Source organism: Ranitomeya imitator, chromosome 1, assembly GCF_032444005.1.
Source record: "Ranitomeya imitator isolate aRanImi1 chromosome 1, aRanImi1.pri, whole genome shotgun sequence".
Lineage (NCBI taxonomy): Eukaryota > Metazoa > Chordata > Amphibia > Anura > Dendrobatidae > Ranitomeya > Ranitomeya imitator.
Genome location: NC_091282.1, coordinates 1,188,376,437 through 1,188,394,159, shown reverse-complemented (window position 1 = coordinate 1,188,394,159; position 17,723 = coordinate 1,188,376,437). Strand labels below are relative to the sequence as shown.

General features: G+C 42.6%; 1 long non-coding RNA gene across 1 annotated transcript; it reads right to left on the bottom strand.

Moving 5' to 3' along the window:
* Positions 1-13,598: 13,598 nt before the first annotated feature.
* LOC138658353 (uncharacterized) lies at positions 13,599-14,211 on the bottom strand. Its single transcript, XR_011317463.1, has 3 exons — positions 14,173-14,211; positions 13,799-13,937; positions 13,599-13,710 (listed from the first exon to the last, which is right to left on the bottom strand). It is a non-coding gene; the product is annotated as an uncharacterized lncRNA (long non-coding RNA).
* Between the last annotated feature and the right edge of the window lie 3,512 nt (positions 14,212-17,723).

Genomic DNA, 17,723 nt, shown 5'->3' with positions numbered 1-17,723 from the left:
CTTCACGGTATACCCTTATCAGAGCAGTCCTAACTAATGTATGCAATCCCTATCTGATGTATTTAAAAACCTGATCATCTGTATATAACCTGTGTGAACAGGGTTCAGAGAGGAAAAATCCATGTGTGCATACAGGGTAGAACAGCTTTTGTGCAGATAGCCCAAGAGGAGTGGTGGAACTCCCCAGTCTTGTAGACACAAGAGAGCAATTATGGAAACAGGAACACATGGGCTACTTGCACAGTGAACAAGTCTGTATGATCATGTTCACACACCACCAAGAAACCTGAAGACACAAAAGAGAATAGTAAAACCAAAAACACTCAGTTTGAAAAAATGTTGCAGAAATCCGCAAGTGCTAGTAAAAGATGTAAAAAACAGGGTATTTGGTTGATACGTTTTTTGCAAAAAATGTATACTAAGCTGCTCTACCAATCTTCACGGTATACCCTTATCAGAGCAGTCCTAACTAATGTATGCAATCCCTATCTGATGTATTTAAAAACCTGATCATCTGTATATAACCTGTGTGAACAGGGTTCAGAGAGGAAAAATCCATGTGTGCATACAGGGTAGAACAGCTTTTGTGCAGATAGCCCAAGAGGAGTGGTGGAACTCCCCAGTCTTGTAGACACAAGAGAGCAATTATGGAAACAGGAACACATGGGCTACTTGCACAGTGAACAAGTCTGTATGATCATGTTCACACACCACCAAGAAACCTGAAGACACAAAAGAGAATAGTAAAACCAAAAACACTCAGTTTGAAAAAATGTTGCAGTAATCCGCAAGTGCTAGTAAAAGATGTAAAAAACAGGGTATTTGGTTGATACGTTTTTTGCAAAAAATGTATACTAAGCTGCTCTACCAATCTTCACGGTATACCCTTATCAGAGCAGTCCTAACTAATGTATGCAATCCCTATCTGATGTATTTAAAAACCTGATCATCTGTATATAACCTGTGTGAACAGGGTTCAGAGAGGAAAAATCCATGTGTGCATACAGGGTAGAACAGCTTTTGTGCAGATAGCCCAAGAGGAGTGGTGGAACTCCCCAGTCTTGTAGACACAAGAGAGCAATTATGGAAACATGAACACATGGGCTACTTGCACAGTGAACAAGTCTGTATGATCATGTTCACACACCACCAAGAAACCTGAAGACACAAAAGAGAATAGTAAAACCAAAAACACTCAGTTTGAAAAAATGTAGTTAGGACTGCTCTGATAAGGGTATACCGTGAAGATTGGTAGAGCAGCTTAGTATACATTTTTTGCAAAAAACGTATCAACCAAATACCCTGTTTTTTACATCTTTTACTAGCACTTGCGGATTACTGCAACATTTTTTCAAACTGAGTGTTTTTGGTTTTACTATTCTCTTTTGTGTCTTCAGGTTTCTTGGTGGTGTGTGAACATGATCATACAGACTTGTTCACTGTGCAAGTAGCCCATGTGTTCCTGTTTCCATAATTGCTCTCTTGTGTCTACAAGACTGGGGAGTTCCACCACTCCTCTTGGGCTATCTGCACAAAAGCTGTTCTACCCTGTATGCACACATGGATTTTTCCTCTCTGAACCCTGTTCACACAGGTTATATACAGATGATCAGGTTTTTAAATACATCAGATAGGGATTGCATACATTAGTTAGGACTGCTCTGATAAGGGTATACCGTGAAGATTGGTAGAGCAGCTTAGTATACATTTTTTGCAAAAAACGTATCAACCAAATACCCTGTTTTTTACATCTTTTACTAGCACTTGCGGATTACTGCAACATTTTTTCAAACTGAGTGTTTTTGGTTTTACTATTCTCTTTTGTGTCTTCAGGTTTCTTGGTGGTGTGTGAACATGATCATACAGACTTGTTCACTGTGCAAGTAGCCCATGTGTTCCTGTTTCCATAATTGCTCTCTTGTGTCTACAAGACTGGGGAGTTCCACCACTCCTCTTGGGCTATCTGCACAAAAGCTGTTCTACCCTGTATGCACACATGGATTTTTCCTCTCTGAACCCTGTTCACACAGGTTATATACAGATGATCAGGTTTTTAAATACATCAGATAGGGATTGCATACATTAGTTAGGACTGCTCTGATAAGGGTATACCGTGAAGATTGGTAGAGCAGCTTAGTATACATTTTTTGCAAAAAACGTATCAACCAAATACCCTGTTTTTTACATCTTTTACTAGCACTTGTGGATTACTGCAACATTTTTTCAAACTGAGTGTTTTTGGTTTTACTATTCTCTTTTGTGTCTTCAGGTTTCTTGGTGGTGTGTGAACATGATCATACAGACTTGTTCACTGTGCAAGTAGCCCATGTGTTCCTGTTTCCATAATTGCTCTCTTGTGTCTACAAGACTGGGGAGTTCCACCACTCCTCTTGGGCTATCTGCACAAAAGCTGTTCTACCCTGTATGCACACATGGATTTTTCCTCTCTGAACCCTGTTCACACAGGTTATATACAGATGATCAGGTTTTTAAATACATCAGATAGGGATTGCATACATTAGTTAGGACTGCTCTGATAAGGGTATACCGTGAAGATTGGTAGAGCAGCTTAGTATACATTTTTTGCAAAAAACGTATCAACCAAATACCCTGTTTTTTACATCTTTTACTAGCACTTGCGGATTACTGCAACATTTTTTCAAACTGAGTGTTTTTGGTTTTACTATTCTCTTTTGTGTCTTCAGGAATCAAATTGATAGCACAATCACAATCCCTATGCGGAGGTAGGGTATCGGACTTGGGCTCATCAAATACATCCCGGTAATCAGACAAGAACTCTGGGACCTCAGAAGGGGTGGATGACGAAATTGACAGAAATGGAACATCACCATGTACCCCCTGACAACCCCAGCTGAACACCGACATGGATTTCTGTTGTGAATTTGCTTTTTGGCTCCCTCTAGTGGTTACTAGTTTTTTGACTCTGGTTTTTCTGTCTTTCCTTTTATCCGCACCTGGGTCGTTAGTTAGGGGCGTTGCTTTATAAGCTCCCTGGACACTCAGTTCTATGCCTGGCAACGTAGTTATCAGAGCTAATCTGCTGTGCTCTTGTCTACTGATCCTGGTCCGGTTATTCAGCTAAGTCATTTACTTTGCTTTTTGCTATTTGTTTTTGGTTTTGTATTTTTGTCCAGCTTGTTCCTAATCTGTATCCTGACTTTTGCTGGAAGCTCTAGGGCGCTGGTGTTCTCCCCCCGGACCGTTAGACGGTTCGGGGGTTCTTGAATTTCCAGTGTGGATTTTTGATAGGGTTTTTTGTTGACCATATAAGTTACCTTTCTATATTCTGCTATTAGTTAGCGGGCCTCTCTGTGCTAAACCTGGTTCATTTCTGTGTTTGTCATTTCCTCTTACCTCACCGTTATTATTTGTGGGGGGCTTCTATCCTGCTTTGGGGTCCCTTTCTCTGGAGGCAAGAGAGGTCTTTGTTTTCCTCTACTAGGGGTAGTTAGATTCTCCGGCTGGCGCGAGTCATCTAGGATCAACGTAGGTATGACCCCCGGCTACTTCTAGTGTTGGCGTTAGGAGTAGATATATGGTCAACCCAGTTACCACTGCCCTATGAGCTGGATTTTTGTATCTTGCAGACTTCCACGTTCCTCTGAGACCCTCGCCATTGGGGTCATAACAGTTTGCCAGGCCAATATTAAATGTTTAATGCATTGCAAAAGAGGGATTATAAGAAAGAAGATTCTGAGTTTTTTTTTCTCCTCTCTCATTTTTTTTTTCTTCATCCTCTTTACCTCAGAGTGGCTTATGCTTGCTGCAGACATGAATGTCCAGACCTTGATTACAAGTGTGGACCAGCTGGCTACTCGTGTGCAGGGCATACAAGATTATGTTATCAGAAGTCCTGGGTCAGAACCTAAGATACCGATTCCTGAACTGTTTTCCGGAGACAGGTTTAAGTTTAGGAATTTCAAGAATAATTGTAAATTGTTTTTGTCCCTGAGACCCTGTTCATCTGGAGACTCCGCTCAGCAAGTAAAAATTGTTATTTCGTTCTTACGGGGTGACCCTCAAGATTGGGCTTTTTCGCTGGCGCCAGGAGATCCGGCATTGGCTGATATTGATGCGTTTTTTCTGGCGCTCGGTTTACTTTATGAGGAACCCAATCTTGAGATTCAGGCAGAAAAGGCCCTGCTGGCTATGTCTCAGGGGCAGGACGAGGCTGAAGTGTATTGCCAAAAATTTCGGAAATGGTCCGTGCTGACACATTGGAACGAGTGTGCACTGGCCGCTAATTTTAGAAATGGTCTTTCTGATGCCATTAAAGATGTTATGGTGGGTTTTCCCATTCCCACAGGTCTGAATGATGCTATGGCACTGGCTATTCAAATTGACCGGCGATTGCGGGAGCGCAAGACCGCAAATTCCCTCATGGTGTTGTCTGAACAGACACCTAATTCGGTGCAATGTGATAGAAAAACCGCAAATTCCCTCATGGTGTTGTCTGAACAGACACCTGATTTAATGCAATGTGATAGAATCCTGACCAGAAATGAGCGGAAAATTCATAGACGCCGGAATGGCTTGTGCTACTACTGTGGTGATTCTACACATGTTATCTCAGCATGCTCTAAACGTATAGCTAAGGTTGTTGGTCCGGTCACCGCTGGAAATTTGCAATCTAAATTTATTCTGTCTGTAACTTTGATTTGCTCACTGTCGTCTTATCCTGTCATGGCGTTTGTAGATTCAGGTGCTGCCCTGAGTCTTATGGATCTGTCATTTGCTAAGCGCTGTGGTTTTACTCTTGAACCATTAGAAAATCCTATTCCTCTTAGGGGTATTGATGCTACGCCATTGGCAGCAAATAAACCGCAGTATTGGACACAGGTTACCATGTGCATGACTCCTGAACACCGCGAGGTGATACGTTTTCTTGTTTTACATAAAATGCATGATTTGGTTGTTTTAGGGCTGCCATGGTTACAGACCCATAATCCCGTCCTGGACTGGAAGGCTATGTCAGTTTCTAGTTGGGGCTGTCGTGGTATTCATGGGGATACCCTGCCTGTGTCTATTGCTTCTTCTACGCCTTCGGAAGTTCCGGAGTATTTGTCTGATTATCAGGATGTCTTTAGCGAGTCCAGGTCCAGTGCATTGCCTCCTCATAGGGACTGTGACTGTGCTATAGATTTGATTCCAGGCAGTAAATTTCCTAAGGGAAGACTCTTTAATCTGTCGGTACCTGAACATACCGCTATGCGTTCGTATATCAAGGAGTCTTTGGAGAAAGGACATATTCGTCCGTCTTCTTCCCCTCTTGGTGCAGGATTCTTTTTTGTGGCTAAAAAGGACGGATCTTTGAGGCCTTGTATTGATTATCGGCTTTTAAATAAGATCACTGTCAAATTTCAGTATCCTCTGCCGCTGTTGTCTGACTTGTTTGCCCGAATTAAAGGTGCCAAGTGGTTCACCAAGATAGACCTTCGTGGTGCGTACAACCTTGTGCGCATTAAGCAAGGTGATGAATGGAAAACCGCATTCAATACGCCCGAAGGTCATTTTGAGTACTTGGTGATGCCTTTTGGGCTCTCCAATGCGCCTTCAGTTTTTCAGTCCTTTATGCATGACATTTTCCGGAAGTATCTGGATAAATTTTTGATCGTTTATCTGGATGATATTTTGGTTTTTTCTGATGATTGGGACTCGCATGTGGAGCAGGTCAGGTTGGTCTTTAAAATTTTGCGTGAAAATTCTTTGTTTGTCAAAGGCTCAAAGTGTCTCTTTGGTGTACAGAAGGTTCCCTTTTTGGGGTTTATTTTTTCCCCTTCTGCTGTGGAGATGGACCCGGTCAAGGTCCGAGCTATTCTTGATTGGACTCAGCCCTCGTCAGTTAAGAGTCTTCAGAAGTTCTTGGGTTTCGCTAACTTCTACCGTCGTTTTATCGCTAATTTTTCTAGCATTGTGAAACCTTTGACGGATATGACCAAGAAGGGCTCCGATGTAGCTAACTGGGCTCCTGCTGCCGTGGAGGCTTTCCAGGAGTTGAAACGCCGGTTTATTTCGGCGCCTGTTTTGTGCCAGCCCGATGTCTCACTTCCCTTTCAGGTTGAGGTGGATGCTTCGGAGATTGGAGCAGGGGCCGTTTTGTCGCAGAGAGGCCCTGGTTGCTCTGTTATGAAACCTTGTGCCTTTTTCTCTAGGAAGTTTTCGCCTGCCGAGCGAAATTATGATGTGGGCAATCGGGAGTTGTTGGCCATGAAGTGGGCATTTGAGGAGTGGCGTCATTGGCTCGAGGGTGCTAAGCATCGTGTGGTGGTCTTGACTGATCACAAAAATCTGATGTATCTCGAGTCTGCTAAACGCCTTAATCCGAGACAGGCCCGCTGGTCATTGTTTTTCTCCCGCTTTGATTTTGTTGTCTCGTATTTACCAGGTTCAAAGAATGTGAAGGCCGATGCTCTTTCTAGGAGCTTTGTGCCTGATGCTCCTGGAGTCGCTGATCCTGTTGGTATTCTTAAGGATGGAGTTATCTTATCAGCTATTTCTCCGGATCTGCGACGTGTGTTGCAGAGATTTCAAGCTGATAGGCCTGAGTCTTGTCCACCTGACAGACTGTTTGTTCCGGATAAGTGGACCAGCAGAGTCATTTCCGAGGTTCATTCCTCGGTGTTGGCAGGTCACCCGGGAATTTTTGGCACCAGAGATCTGGTGGCCAGGTCCTTTTGGTGGCCTTCTTTGTCAAGGGATGTGCGGTCATTTGTGCAGTCCTGTGGGACTTGTGCTAGAGCTAAGCCTTGCTGTTCTCGTGCCAGCGGGTTGCTCTTGCCCTTGCCTGTCCCGAAGAGACCTTGGACACATATCTCCATGGATTTCATTTCTGATCTTCCGCTATCTCAGGGCATGTCTGTTATCTGGGTGATATGTGATCGCTTCTCCAAGATGGTCCATTTGGTTCCTTTGCCTAAGCTGCCTTCCTCTTCCGATCTGGTTCCTGTGTTTTTCCAGAACGTGGTTCGTTTGCACGGCATCCCTGAGAATATTGTGTCAGATAGAGGATCCCAGTTCGTTTCCAGGTTCTGGCGATCCTTTTGTAGTAGGATGGGCATTGATTTGTCGTTTTCGTCTGCTTTCCATCCTCAGACTAATGGACAGACGGAGCGAACCAATCAGACTTTGGAGGCTTATTTGAGGTGTTTTGTCTCTGCTGATCAGGACGATTGGGTGACATTCTTGCCGTTGGCTGAGTTTGCCCTTAATAATCGGGCTAGTTCCGCCACCTTGGTTTCGCCTTTTTTCTGCAACTCTGGTTTCCATCCTCGCTTTTCTTCAGGTCATGTGGAGTCTTCTGACTGTCCTGGGGTGGATTCTGTGGTGGATAGGTTGCAGCGGATCTGGAATCATGTGGTGGACAACTTGAAGTTGTCACAGGAGAGGGCTCAGCGCTTTGCCAACCGCCGCCGCGGTGTGGGTCCCCGACTACGCGTTGGGGATTTGGTATGGCTTTCTTCCCGCTTTGTTCCTATGAAGGTCTCCTCTCCTAAATTTAAACCTCGTTTTATTGGTCCTTACAAGATATTGGAAATCCTTAATCCTGTATCTTTTCGTCTGGATCTTCCTGTGTCGTTTGCTATTCACAATGTATTTCATAGGTCCTTGTTGCGGCGGTACGTTGTGCCTGTAGTTCCTTCTGCTGAGCCTCCTGCTCCGGTGTTGGTTGAGGGCGAGTTGGAGTACGTGGTGGAGAAGATCTTGGATTCTCGCCTCTCCAGGCGAAGACTTCAGTACCTGGTCAAGTGGAAGGACTATGGTCAGGAGGATAATTCCTGGGTGGTCGCCTCTGATGTTCATGCGGCCGATTTAGTTCGTGCCTTTCATGCCGCTCATCCTGATCGCCCTGGTGGTCGTGGTGAGGGTTCGGTGACCCCTCACTAAGGGGGGGGTACTGTTGTGAATTTGCTTTTTGGCTCCCTCTAGTGGTTACTAGTTTTTTGACTCTGGTTTTTCTGTCTTTCCTTTTATCCGCACCTGGGTCGTTAGTTAGGGGCGTTGCTTTATAAGCTCCCTGGACACTCAGTTCTATGCCTGGCAACGTAGTTATCAGAGCTAATCTGCTGTGCTCTTGTCTACTGATCCTGGTCCGGTTATTCAGCTAAGTCATTTACTTTGCTTTTTGCTATTTGTTTTTGGTTTTGTATTTTTGTCCAGCTTGTTCCTAATCTGTATCCTGACTTTTGCTGGAAGCTCTAGGGCGCTGGTGTTCTCCCCCCGGACCGTTAGACGGTTCGGGGGTTCTTGAATTTCCAGTGTGGATTTTTGATAGGGTTTTTTGTTGACCATATAAGTTACCTTTCTATATTCTGCTATTAGTTAGCGGGCCTCTCTGTGCTAAACCTGGTTCATTTCTGTGTTTGTCATTTCCTCTTACCTCACCGTTATTATTTGTGGGGGGCTTCTATCCTGCTTTGGGGTCCCTTTCTCTGGAGGCAAGAGAGGTCTTTGTTTTCCTCTACTAGGGGTAGTTAGATTCTCCGGCTGGCGCGAGTCATCTAGGATCAACGTAGGTATGACCCCCGGCTACTTCTAGTGTTGGCGTTAGGAGTAGATATATGGTCAACCCAGTTACCACTGCCCTATGAGCTGGATTTTTGTATCTTGCAGACTTCCACGTTCCTCTGAGACCCTCGCCATTGGGGTCATAACAGATTTCCAATCTAATACTGGATTATGGACTTGTAGCCATGGCAACCCCAACACGACCACATCATGCAGATTATGCAACACCAGAAAGCGAATATCCTCCTGATGTGCAGGAGCCATGCACATGGTCAGCTGGGTCCAGTACTGAGGTTTATTCTTGGCCAAAGGTGTAGCATCAATTCCTCTTAATGGAATAGGACACTGCAAGGGCTCCAAGAAAAACCCACAGCGCCTGGCAAACTCCAAGTCCATCAAATTCAGGGCAGCGCCTGAATCCACAAATGCCATTACAGAATAGGACGACAGAGAGGGGGGCTGCCTTTTCCTTTGGGGTATTTCTCTGAGGCAAGGTAGGCTTATTTTTCTATCTTCAGGCTAGTTAGTTTCTCAGGCTGTGCCGAGTTGCATAGGGAGCGTTAGGCGCAATCCACAGCTGCCTCTAGTTGTGTTTGGAGAGGATTAGGAATTGCGGTCTACAGAGTTCCCACGTCTCAGAGCTCGTTCTGTTATTTTGGGTTGTTGTCAGATCACTGTGTGTGCTCTGATTGCTATGTACATTGTGTTCCTGAATTGCCTATCATAACAAATGTCTCAAATAATTATTTGTGAGTTCAAAATGAAGAGGAATCCGAGCAACAATAACTGATTTTACTTTTATTTAAATTAATAATGGAATTGAAGGATGGGATAAACAAAACCATGAATATTATCAATAGATTAAATCAATGTTAGGAAGACAGCCGTGGTCAGATGCCAGATGTTCAGTAAAGGCCAAGTCAGGCGAACAGTATGAATACCGCGGAGCCTGGTGACAGAGGCGTTACCGAAACATGTCCGGGTAGTGATGTAAGAGTCAGAAGGCCACAGGAAGCTGGTGAAGGTCCTTCTATACAGGTCCAGCAGTGATGGTGGATCTGCTGGACTTCAGGGCGCTGGATGCTTAGGTCTCCTGTCTTTTAGATGGTTTTAGGACAACAATGACAACAAGCAAATACTCGAGCAGCCCTGGATAATCCGCGCCGGCAGGATGATAAGATCCGGCGGAAGATGGAACCTATGAGAAGAGAAGTAAATATAATGTAAGTTATAATGTAAAGTGCTGAGGAATATGTTGGTGCCATATAAATAAAATTATTATTAAGTGATGGGCCTCCATATGGCATGATACTACTGTGCGGTTACAGGAATATTATCACACAGAGGTCAGGGATCATTGTCAGCCATCATACATGTGACAATCCCATCACCGACAGATGACATCTGCTCCACACGAATGATTCTCATTGACATCACCCAACATGGAGCTGATTCTCACACTTACCTCGTCTCTTTTTCCCCTTTTTTGCATTTTCTGAGTTTTGTTGCTCTGTACTCAGATTTATTACGGATTTTCTGTCTTCTTGAGCTTGAGATTCTGATCAGAAAGTAAAAAAAAATATTAGAAACAATACATTCTTATAGGATCTGTTCTCTATCTTTTCTGTATATAGTAGAATAGTTCTAGTCCTGTCCCATGTAGTCCTGATTGGGGATGAGCACAGCTGTGGAAGTTCGTTTTCTGGTACCCGATCTAAACTTTAATCCAAAGTTACATCCGGGTACCAGAACTATACCAGAATTTGAACTAGAATCCAAACCCCATTGAAAGCAACAGGGACCCGAAATTTTCAGCTGGAAAATGATCTCTCAATCTCCAAAATTCACCCAAAACTCCAAACATTGCAACTGACTTCCGGGAGAACCCTGAACTTTTAAGTTTGGGTTCGCTCATCTCTAGTCGGGGTCGGACTGGAGCACCAGTACACCGGATGATTCTCTTTTGGGTCCAGGTCCTCAGCGAGGCTTCCGAGTAGGATGTACAGGGGCCCCATGGTTTCAACTGAGTGTGCGAACGAAGACACACATGGTATGGGTCAGTGATCAAAATAATTTGGATCCATGAAATAACATGGATAACATAGGAGACCAATAAGTGAAAAACCATGTGGAAATATTTGAGCCTTGAAGTCAACATTCACATGGTTGATGCTGTAGACATGGACATACCTGATAGTGAAGGCGAGGATGGTAAGATGGTAATAACGTTGTCTCTATCAGATACAGGGACAGATTCTTTCTGCCTGCTTGGAAGAAGAGACACGTGTAAATCACAAGGAAACAGTATAACAGGGGTTGTCTCACTATAAGAACACCGACTATAAGGCCTAATAGGACATATGACTGCCATAGTGGGGAAGATCGTCTGCTCAAAACTAACTTTTATAGAGCGGAGCGGAAAACAATTACCAATAATATCTGCCATGTAATACTACATCTCTCCTACAGTGGGGAAGAGCACGAAACATCCATGCCCGGTCACAATCATGGGCTGTTCTTACCAGCGGTTTCTAAAGCCAAAGCACAATGACCGCTAACCATGGGGCGGTGGATGCTGCATGTGATATTATGGTATTTCTGTCCTATATTTGGTGTTGTGCACATATATCAGCCGGGAGCTCCCAGCAATGACCCCATAATCTACTCACATTTCTGAGATGTCAGTGTTGGATGCTGCGGTACACTCTGGAGGGGACTTGGGATCTTCATCTTTCATCGTCCCGTTAGTGCTGGTAGAGTGCTAAATGCGGATAACAAGAAGAAATTAAATATTTGTATCTCTCTTTTAGAGGTCTTTTTTCTTAGATGTCTTTTTTACATATTTTAGATTTATTGATCACATACTTACTTTAGAAATACTTTCAGAAGATGTTACTTTTAGGAAGAAAACATTCTCCTCATTCTCACTTTTGCCCTCCTCATAGTCTGAGACCAGATTCTTGCTCTTATCAGAGGGATCTACAAGACATAGGTAAGGAAGCATTGTTAGAAATTGTCAGTATAACACAGTCGCTATTTATCTCTATGCTCCTGGATGCTACAAAGTCATTCAAGGAACACATAAAAAGTCCTGTACAAAATTAGAGAAATAGGGATCCACTATGGACCCATGGTCAACAAAGTTGGGATTCATGAAATATAGATACCATAGGAGACCAATTGCAGAAAAACCATGTGGAAATATTTGAGCCTTGAAGACAACATTCACATTGTTGATGCTGTTGAGTCGACATGGACATACCTGACAGTGGAGACGAGGATGGCAAGATGGTAATAGCATAGTCTCTATTACATACAGGTACAGATTCTTGCTGCCTGTTTGGAAGAAGAAAAATGTGTGAATCACAAGGAAGCGTAAGGCCTAATAGGCCATACTGGAGGTCTTTTATTCAAAACTTCATTCTATGGATCAGAATACAACTACCAAGAGTGTCTGGCATATTATACAACATCTCTCCGACAGTGCGAGCATTACTAGAAATGCATGATTGACTGCAAACATGGGCTGTTCTCACCAGAAGTTTCTGAAGCCAAAAGCACAATGACCGCTAACCATGGGGCAGTGGGCGCTGCATTTGATATTATGGTATTTATGTCCTATATTTGTGTTGTGCACATATATCAGCCTGCAGCTCCCAGTAATTACCAAATAATCTACTCACATTTCTGAGATAATTGTGCTGGATGCTGGGGTAAACTCTGGAGGGGTCTTGGGATCCTCAATGTTCACCATACTCGTAGTGGTGGTACAGAGCTAAATCCGGACAACAATAAAATATAAAATTATTTTTTTGTACTTTTAGAGGTTTGTTTTTTTAACATATTTTGGACTTATTGATCACATACTTACTTTACAAAGCTTTTCAGAAGATGATGTATAATTTTGGAAGTCAAGGCTATCATTATTCTCACTTGTTCCCTCATCCTCTGAGACCAGATGTTTGTTCATATCAGAATGATCTACAAGATATAGGTAATAAAGTGTTTTTAGAGGTTGTCCGTATAACACAGTCGCCATTTATCACTAATATTATTGAGAACCAATTGTCACATATTAAGGAAAACGAGACAAACAGACACATAGTCTATATGCCGTCTCATTCTACTTACTGATAAAGCAGCTGGTGTCCATGTCTGATAAAAGCTGAGGGACATACTCTGGCTTCTGACTTAGTAGATTGTCAAAGTCTAAGTCGTTAAGGAATGGATGATCCTTGATCTGAAATGCTCCTCCTGGAAAATGAAAAACAAAAGTGATGCGGATATTGTCAGCGATTGCTCTGTATCTGAGCAGTATATCATAATCTGAACTAATGATATAACTGAACCGACATGAAGGAAAATGACTGAAATGCCTAGTATGGAGATCAAGAAATGGACGAGCAGATAGAAAGTGCTAATCCTCATAGACATGAACGATATGTCCTTGGTGTAATAAGGGAATATTAATACTATTATATCTGTTACCTGTCCCAAGTCTGTGCACAGGATTTTTTCTGAGCAGCTCAGTGATGAGGTTCTGAGCATCCAAGGGAGGAGCGCGGTCACATTCCCAAACTATGTCTCCTGTTACATAGAAAAATACAGAAAATAAACCTCATTATTGCACTGTAAGAAAAAGCAAAATATATAACTAAACCAATGTAACCAATCAACGCAATGATCGCAGTATTCTACTCACCAAAGAGAACCATTTTATAAAGCTCAGTTACAGTATCACCATCAAATGGAATACTTCCCAGCAGAAATTCATGTAGGATGATCCCCATTGCCCACCAGTCAACAGGTCTTCCATAGCCTTCTTTCAGGATGACCTCTGGGGCTATGTAACATGGGGTGCCACACAACTGCAAACCAACAGAATATAGAGGTGAAAACCGATGAAACGATATTATGACAAGTTAAAAAACAGAATGACAGAAGATAAAATATCAGTGGAAAAGTTCTCTAAAAATGAAGAATGTAGAAAAAAGACAATAGTATGATGAGATTTATAAATAACAAGCTAAGTTCCTGTAGGTAATGCCAACCTTACGGTCCTGGTACTCTCTGGCGATGTCTTCTGCTGATTCCTTGACGTTGTTGGTTTTTGGTATCATTAGACCAACTTTTGAAAGACCAAAATCGGTGACCTTAATGTGTCCAGCAGGTGTTATCATAAGGCTGTGAAAGAGAAGATGGTTTTAGCCTTACAGACTGCGAGATAATAAATGGTAACTATCCAACTTTATTTTATCACGGGGGCACTTACTTATCCGGCTTCAGGTCTCTGTGCACCACACCGTAACTATGCAGGTATTCCACAGCAAGAAGCGCTTCTGCAAAGTACAAGCGGGCCAAGGGGACAGATAAATGACCCCTGGTGGTTAGAAGGGTCCCACAGTCTCCACCTATAGAAGAAAGGAAATATGACCGGTGAGGGGTTTGTACAGCAGATCACCATGACGTATGATGAGAAGTGAGTGGAAACATACAGGGAGATCACACAGATCAAAGATTTTGTGGGCAGCATGGTAATAGATAACCTATAATAAATGCTCTGTGGGGATGTAAATCCTAATGATATGAGCGGTGATAAGATGTCAGCAGACATGGGGTGAATATAATACAATGTACGTGTCCTACCTCCTACATACTCCAGGACCATACACAGGTGAGATCTAGTTGGGAAGGAGCAGAGCATGGGGACCACAAAGGGACAATCTGCAAATATTTGGATGTCTCTCTCCAGATAGGCCCATTCCACGCTCTGTGGAGTATTCAGGTTCTGCTTTGCTATTTTCTTCATCGCAAAGATCTGTTGAGAGTCTTTATGGCGCACTAAGTGGACGGACCTGGAGAGAAAGAGAATTCATGGTTTATAATGAACCCTTATTAACAGTCTGTATATACAAGTCATTACATGATCTTCTGTACTAATGTTTGATACCAGCAGTCCGGCCATCACTAGAAATCCACATCTAGAAATCCATGAAATAGCCCTACATAGATGATGGGAGGTCTGCACAATGCCCCGTCTGCCAGACCCTCACCCAGGTCACATTATAGATAGTTAAAATAAAATAAATCTTTATTTTTATATAGCGCTAACATATTCCGCAGCGCTTTACAGTTTGCACACATTATCATCACTGTCCCCGTTGGGGCTCACAATCTAAATTCCCTAACAGTATGTCTTTGGAATGTGGGAGGAAACCGGAGAACACCCACGCAAACACGGAGAGAACATACAAACTCTTTGCAGATGTTGTCCTGGGTGGGATAAGAACCCATGACCCCAGCGCTGCAAGGCTGCGGTGCTATCCACTGCGCCACCGTGCTGCCCATGAAATATAGTTACATAGTTACATAGTTATTAAGGTTGAAGGAAGACTTTAAGTCCATCTAGTTCAACCCATAGCCTAACCTAATTTGCCCTAACATGTTGATCCAGAGGAAGGCAAAAAAACCCATGTGGCAAAGAGTAAGCTCCACCTTGGGGAAAAAAATTCCTTCCCGACTCCGTATACGGCAATCAGACTAGTTCCCTGGATCAACGCCCTATCAAGGAATCTAGTTTATATACCCTGTAACATTATACTTTTCCAGAAATGTATCCAGTCCCCTCTTAAATTTAAGTAATGAATCACTCATTACAACATCATACGGCAGAGAGTTCCATAGTCTCACTGCTCACAGTAAAGAATCCGCGTCTGTTATTATGCTTAAACCTTTTTTCCTCCAAACGTAGAGGATGCCCCCTTGTCCCTGTTTCAGGTCTATGATTAAAAAGATCATCAGAAAGGTGTTTGTACTGTCCCCTCATATATTTATACATTAACATAAGATCACCCCTTAGTCTTCCTTTTTCCAAACTAAATAGCCCCAAGTGTAATAACCTATCTTGGTATTGCAGACCCCCCAGTCCTCTAATAACCTTGGTCGCTCTTCTCTGCACCCGCTCCAGTTCAGCTATGTCTTTCTTATACACCGGAGACAAGAACTGTGCACAGTATTCTAAATGTGGTCGAACTAGTGACTTGTATAGAGGTAAAATTATGTTCTCCTCATGAGCATCTATGCCTCTTTTAATGCATCCCATTATTTTATTTGCCTTTGTAGCAGCTGCCTGACACTGGCCACTGAGTATGAGTTTGTCATCCACCCATACACCCAGGTCTTTTTCATTGACGGTTTTGCCCAGAGTTTTAGAATTAAGCACATAATTATACATCTTATTACTTCTACCCAAGTGCATGACCTTACATTTATCCCCATTAAAGCTCATTTGCCATTTATCAGCCCAAGCTTCTAGTTTACATAAATCATCCTGTAATATAAAATTGTCCTCCTCTGTATTGATTACCCTGCAGAGTTTAGTGTCATCTGCAAATATTGAAATTTTACTCTGAATGCCCCCTACAAGGTCATTAATAAATATGTTAAAAAGAAGAGGGCCCAATACTGACCCCTGTGGTACACCACTGCTAACCGCTACCCAGTCCGAGTGTGCTCCATTAATAACCACCCTTTGTTTCCTATCCCTGAGCCAGCTCTCCACCCACTTACACATATTTTCCCCTATCCCCATTATTCTCATTTTTTGTATCAACCTTTTGTGTGGCACCGTATCAAAAGCTTTTGAAAAGTCCATATACACTACATCTACTGGGTTCCTTTGGTCCAGTCCGGAAATTACCTCTTCATAGAAACTGATCAAATTAGTCTGACATGAACGGTCCCTAGTAAACCCGTGCTGATACTGGGTCATGAGGTTATTCCTCTTCAGATACTCCAGTATAGCATCCCTTAGAATGCCCTCCAGGATTTTACCCACAGTAGAGGTTAAGCTTACTGGCCTATAGTTTCTGAGTTCAGTTTTTGTTCCCTTTTTGAATATTGGCACCACATTTGCTATACGCCAGTCCTGTGGTACAGACCCTGTTATTATGGAGTTTTTAAAGATTAAAAATAATGGTCTATCAATGACTGTACTTAATTCCTGCAGTACTCGGGGATGTATCCCATCCGGGCCCGGAGATTTGTAAATTTTAGTGATTTTTAGACGCCGCCGCACTTCCTGCTGGGTTAAGCAGGTGACATTTAATTGGGAATTTTTATCACTAGTCATTTTGTCTGCCATGGGATTTTCTTGTGTAAATACTGATGAAAAAAAGTTATTTAGCATATTGGCTTTTTCCTCATCCTCATCCACCATTTCACCCAGACTATTTTTAAGGGGGCCAACACTATCATTTTTTAGTTTCTTACTATTTATGTAGTTAAAGAATATTTTGGGATTATTTTTAATCTCTCTGGCAATGAGTCTCTCTGTCTCAATCTTTGCTGCCTTGATTTGCTTTTTACAGAATTTATTTAATTTTTTGTATTTATTTAATGCCTCCTCACTACCTACTTCCTTTAATTCTCTAAATGCTTTCTTTTTGTCACTTATTGCGCCCCTTACAGCTCTATTTAGCCATATTGGTTTCCTCCTATTTCTAGTATGTTTATTCCCATACGGTATATACTGTGCACAGGTTCTATCCAGGATGCTAATAAATGTTTCCCATTTTCTTTGTGTATTTTTGTGTCTCATGATATCGTCACAGTTAATTGCACCAAGATCCTCTCTCATCCGTTGGAAATTTGCCCTCCTGAAGTTTAGTGTCCTTGTAACCCCTCTATTACACATCTTTTTAAAGGATACATGAAAACTTATTATTTTGTGATCGCTATTTCCCAAGTGACCCCCAACCCTTATATTTGCTATGCGGTCTGGCCTGTTGGTTAATATTAGGTCTAGCAGTGCCCCCCTTCTTGTTGGGTCCTGAACCAGCTGTGAAAGGTAATTGTCTCTCACAGTTGTCAAAAACCGATTACCTTTGCTGGAACTGCAGGTTTCTGTTCCCCAATCTATTTCAGGGTAGTTGAAGTCCCCCATAATAATGACTTCTCCTTGAGTCGCAGCTTCATCTATTTGCTTTACGAGGATATTCTCCATTGCTTCCATTATTTTTGGAGATTTATAACAAACCCCTATCAGTAATTTATTATTTTTTCCCCCTCCCCTTATCTCCACCCACAGGGATTCTACATGTTCATTAAATTCACCTATATTATCACGCCGGATGGGTTTTAAGGACGATTTTACATATAGACACACCCCTAGATGAGAGAATCTACCGAAATTCATC